This window comes from Acomys russatus, unplaced genomic scaffold (genome assembly GCF_903995435.1).
Source record: "Acomys russatus unplaced genomic scaffold, mAcoRus1.1, whole genome shotgun sequence".
NCBI lineage: Eukaryota > Metazoa > Chordata > Mammalia > Rodentia > Muridae > Acomys > Acomys russatus.
The window spans coordinates 25,742-31,752 of record NW_026131521.1 but is presented as its reverse complement, the minus strand read 5'-3'; the positions used below and the strand labels follow the sequence as shown (position 1 = coordinate 31,752).

Sequence of the window (6,011 nt, the reverse complement as noted above, 5' to 3'; positions counted from 1 at the left end):
ATGATTTATGATCTTTATGATCTTTCTGCCTCAGCTTCCTTAGTGCTGGCGTTTTAGGTATGCGTCATCAGACATTGCTTAAAAACTACTTTTTTTCATGATTGGTTTAAAAACTATTTCTTGTGCTGGGCATGGTGGTACATGCCTTTAATCCCAGCAGAGGTAGGTGGATCTTTGTGAGTTCAAGGCCAGCCTGGTCTACAAAGAGAGTCCAGACCAACCAAGGCTACAAGCAAAAAACCAAAACAAACAAAAAACAGCCCCCCCCCAAACAAAATAAAAACCCAAAACCCAAAAAAAAGGTGCCTTTTGGGCTGGAGAGATGGCTCAGAGGTTAAGAGCACTGACTGCTCTTCCAGAGGTCCTGAGTTCAATTCCCAGCAACCATATGGTGGCTCACAACCATCTGTGATGTGATCTGATGCCCTCTTCTGTAGGTGAGCATGCAGGTAGAGTACTATATACATAATAATTAAGAAATAAATCTTATAAAACTATTTTTTGAGACAGTCTGTGTAGCCTTGGTTGTCCTAGAACTCATTTTGTAGACTAAACTGACCTGAAACTCACAGAGATACACCTGTCTCTGTCACCCAAGGGCTAGGATTAATGGCATGTGCCACCATTGCTGACATTAAAGAGTATTTTTTAAAAGAAAGAGTCCTTTGGAAATATGGATATAATTCACAATAAAGAGCTCTTGTTCTTGCAGAGGATTGAGTTCAATTCCTACCACTCATGTCAGGCAGCTCACAATCACCTGTAGCATTAGTTCCAGATCTGATGCCCTCTTCGTAGGCACCTGTTTGTTACTGTATATAGCATGTGGAATACATGATCATACAGAACACATAAATATATACTTAAATAAAAGTAAAATTGAACCTTAAAAAGATTCTTTAATATTTATCATGCAGTGTGATATGCATTAATTTGAATAGCATACAAATGTTAGAAACTTCGTGACCAAAAGTTTTAAGAGACTTATCAGAACAAAAATGCAACAAAGTATCAAAATGTTTCGGCACCCACTTATATTGGTTTAGTCCTTTTGCTCGGCAGTAGCAAGCTATAGAGAACCTACAGAAGTGTATAGTAGGTAGGTAGGCTTCAGGAAGGTACTACTTTCAGATTCCTTGTAGGTTTCATTTGTGTGTTTTTGAAATGTATGTTAATCCCTTGAAACTCTGACTTATTAAATACCAGAATCCTTGTAGTATGTTTTTATTTTAGAGGGTTGTATTTCTCAGCCTTGTGCCAAGAATGTAGACATTTAATTGAATTATACTGGCTGTGCTGAACACTTGGGCATCGTGGTGCACGCCTTCAATCCCAGTACTCCGGAGACAGAGGCAGGTGGATTGATGTAAGGCCAGCCTAGTCTACAAAGCTTGTCAGGACAGCAAAGGCTACACAGAGAAACCCTGTCTTGAAAAACAAAACAAAACAAACATACTGGCTGTGCCGACATTTTGTCTTGTTTTTGTTCTTGAGACAGGTTCTCATTATGCAGCCTTGACTGGCCTGGAAGTAGGTATGTAGATCAGGGTGGCTTAGAATTCATACAGATCTTACTGCTTCTACCTCCTGCGTGCTGGGAGTAAAGCTGTGAGCTCCTATTTTGGCATATAGGCTCATGTGTTTAAACTCTTTGTCTCTAAATGGTTGTCTCTAAATGTTTTGGAAGATCGTAGAACCATAGGAGGTGCGACCTAGCTGGAGGAAGTGGGAGCGTGGGGGATGACTGCTTTGGGCCTGGGCTCTCAGAGCTTCCTGATCAGTGTCATGTACTAACAGTTACCTCATGTGCCACTGCCACAAATCCAGTCTGTTACCATCTTTCCTGCCATGATGAAGTGAAAGCTTCTGAAATGTGAGCCGAAAAGAAATCTTCCCTCCCTTAAGTTGCTTTATCATGTACTTCATCACAGCAACATAAAAATATGTAACATACTGATAAAAGCATGCTCTGCTCTGTGCCAGGGTATGCTTATTACAGGATGTTCTGTGTACTAGTGCTTCCTTCCTTCCTTCCTTCCGTCCTTCCTTCTGTCCTTCTTTCCTTTCTCTCCTTTTTTTTTTAATCCTTGTGATATGTCTATGATATTCATTGTTAAAAAAGTTTGTAGGCTTTGATCATTAAAACCTGACTTTACTTGGGGTTCTTTAATGCCTCTACTTCCTTTCCAACCCACCTACCCTAGATAGGAGAGAAAGAAGGCTACTAGGGACAGGAGAAGTTGACCATTTTAGATCCAGTTCCTTGGGCCTATTCCACTCTTTGTTGTCAGGATTCCAGAAGACTCATTAAATAGTAAATCAAAAATTCAGCAAAAGTTACTGCAACCTCAGGAGCTGGAACATTAATGCATCCTCTGGAGCATTTCTCTCTAGGAGCGTCTTGAAGTGGAAAGGTGAACAGCCAAGGAATGTGACACAATGCAAAGGCCAAGACTGTTCCTTGGGCTCTATTTACTTCCTCTGAGAGTTCTTATGAGGATGCTCATTAATGGGTAAAGATCACTCCCCAGCAAGGCACATTTCCCTTTCAAGAGGGCAAACATCTTGCACCCTCTCACAAGTCTGTTTCCAGCGGACAAACATCACATGCTCTCACACTGTATGTGAAAAGAATTAATATAAATATCAAGAAAATTGGCTATAACACTTTAACTGTGACTATAGTGAAGGAGAAGACTTCAAGATCCTAGGCCCAGAAAACATTTTTAACAAAATCATAGAAGAAAAATTCCCCAAACTAAAGAAAGAAATGCCCATAAGTATATAAAAAGCATATAGAACTCCATATAGATTAGACCAGAAAACAAAATCCTTCCCACACATAATAATCTAAACAGTAAATGTACAGAACAAAGAAAGAATATTAAAAGCTGCAAGAAAAAAACACCAAGTCACATATAAAGGCAAATCTATCAGAATTGCACCTGACTTCTCAACAGAAACCATGAAAGCCAGAGGGATGGGTGTTATTCGAACACTAAGAGACCATAGATGCCAACCCAGACTACTATACCCAGCAAAACCTTCAGTCACCATAGATGGAGAAAACAAGGTATTCCATGATAAAAACAAGTTTAAACATTACCTAGCCACAAATCCAACCCTACAGGAGACAATAGAAGGAAAACTCCAATCCAAGGAAGCTAACTACACCCAGGAAAACACAGGAAATAAATAACCTTACGTCCACAAAACCAAAAGAAAGGACACACACACACACACACACACACAAACACACATTACCACCACGACCATCATCTCTCTCAACATCAATTGTCTCATCTCCCCAATAAAGAGACACAGGCTAACAGTGGATGTGAATACAGGACCCATCATTCTGTTGCATACAAGAAATACATCTCAGCAATAAAGATAGATATTACCTCAGAGTTAAGGGCTGGAAAAAGGTATGCCAAGCAAACAGGCCCAAGAAACAAGCTGGGGAAGGAAACTTCATACTCATCAAAGGAAAAATACATCAAGATGACATCTCAATCCTGAACATTTATGCCCCAAACTCAGGAGCATCCACATTCGTAAAAGAAATATTATTAAAGCTTAAAACACATCAAACCACATACATTAGTATGTGGTTTCATCAATAGACTGATCACTGAGACAGAAACTAAATGGAGAACTAATGAAAATATTAGACGTCGTGAAGCATATGGACATAACAGATATGTACACATTTCACACAAACACAAAATTATACCTTCTTCTAAGCACCTTATGGAACCTTCTCCAACCCTCACCCCCAAAGCCCCCCAAACCTCCAAACCTTGACAGGTACAAGAAAGTCAAAATAACCTGTTGCATCTTATCAGACCACCATAGATTAAAGCTGGAATTTAACAACAGAAACAACAAAGCTTACAAACTCATGGAAAATGAACAACTCCCTACTCAATGACCACTGGATCAGGGATGAAATAAATAAATAAATAAATAAATAAAGAAAGAAAGAAAGAAAGAAAGAACAAAAGAAAGAAAGAAAGAAAGAAAAAGAAAGAAAGAAAGAAAAGAAAACTCTTAGAATTCAGTGAAAATGAAGTCATGGTCTCACCCTCTGCTGTCCACTCACCTTGCGTGTCCTCTCACTGCTCCATTGCCCCAGTCATCACACTTGTCATTTACAATGGCTCTGGCATGTGCAAAGCTAACTCTGCTGGCAATGACTCCCCAGGGCCAAGTTTCCTTCCATCATCGCTTGCCCCTGACACCAGGGCATAATGGCAGGTATGGGTCGGAAAGATTGTTACATGGGTGATGAGGCTCAGAGAAAGAGAGGTATCCTGACCCTGAAGTACCCCATCAATCATGGCATTGTCACCAACTGGGATGATATGGAGAAGATCTGGCACCACACCTTCTACAATGAGCTGCGTGTGTCCCCTGAGGAACACCTGGTACTTCTGACCAAGGCTCCTCTGAACCCCAAAGGGAACAGAGAGATGATGACACAGATGTTTGAAATCTTCAATCCTCCAGCCGTGTACATGGCCATTCAGGTAGTGCTGTCCTTGTATGCATCTGGGCACACCACTGGCATTATCATGGACTCTGGTCATGGGGTCACACATATAGTGCCCATCTAGGATGGCTACGCCCTTCCCCATGCCATCTCTCATCTGGATATGGCTTGCCAGGACCTGACAGACTGCCTCATCAAGATCCTGACTGAGCAGGGCTACGCTTTACCAACATGGCTGAGAGGGAGATTGTATGTGACATTAAGGAGAAGCTGTGCTATGTGGCCCTGGATTTTCAGGGAAAAATGGCTACTGCTTCATCCTCCTCCTTCTTGGAGAAGAGCTATGAGTTGCCTGTTGGACAGGTGATCACTATTGGCAATAAGCGATTCTGGTGTCCAGAGGCTCTCTTCCAGCCTTCTTTCCTGGGCATGGAGTCGTGTGGCATCCATGAGACCACCTTCAACTCCATCATGAAGTGTGATGTGGACATCCTTAAGAACCTGTATGCCAACATAGTGCTCTCTGGTGGTACCACCATGTATCTAGGCATTGCTGACAGGGTGCAGAAGGCGATCACAGCCCTAGCACCCAGCACAATGAAGATTAAGATCATTGCTCCTCCTGAGCCCAAGTACTCAGTCTGGATCGGCGGCTCCATCCTGGCCTCCCTGTCCACCTTCCAGCAGACGTGGATCAGCAAGCAGGAGTACGACGAGTCGGGCTCCTCCATCGCCCACTGCAAATGCTTCTAGATGGACTGGCAGGTGCCAGGCATCTGCTGCATGAGCTGATTATGAACTATGGATTTGCACTGGCAAATGTACACACCTCATGCTAACCTCATGAAAATGGAGTACGTCTTTGTAAAGAAATTGGTCCTTGAAGCTTCTATCTAATATCAGCACTGGATCGTAGAACTTGTTGCTGGTTTTGACCTTGTATTCAAGTTAACTGTTCCCTTGGTATATGTTTAATACCCTGTGCTTTAGCCCTTAGTCCATGTGGCTCGGTTACTTGGTGGCTGGGGAAGGCACGCTGTGGAAGAGAAATCCCCAGCCTGGTGGATCATTGTGATCAACAGCTGACTTTCAGGATTTCTCGAGGCTGACAAGGGTTCCTGATCCAGTCACCACTTCCAACTTGCCGGTCTAACAGGGTGGGGAAGTCCGAGCCTTAGGTTCTAGTTTCTGTTCTGTTTTTTTTTTCCCTCCTGATGGCTGTGGGTTGTTACTTGCCTTGAGTTGGGAACGTTTGCATTGAGACCTGTAAATGTATTCATCTTTTTAATTTATGTAAGTTTTTTGTAACAATTCATTAAGAAATGACAAATTTTGGCTTTCTACTGTTCAGTGAGAACATTAGGCCCTGGCAGCAACATGTCATTGTGTAAAAAAAAGTAAAAGTGCTGCAGTAACTAAAAAACAAACAAACAAACAAACAAAAAACAAACAAAAGAAAGAAAGAAACAAGGAAAGAAAGTAAAAAGAAAACAAAGTCACAACATACCCAAATTTG

General features: G+C 41.8%; 1 pseudogene; it reads left to right on the top strand.

Moving 5' to 3' along the window:
• The first annotated feature begins 4,238 nt into the window (after positions 1–4,238).
• Positions 4,239–5,287, top strand: LOC127186264 (actin, cytoplasmic 2-like; annotated as a pseudogene).
• The last annotated feature ends 724 nt before the right edge of the window (positions 5,288–6,011 follow it).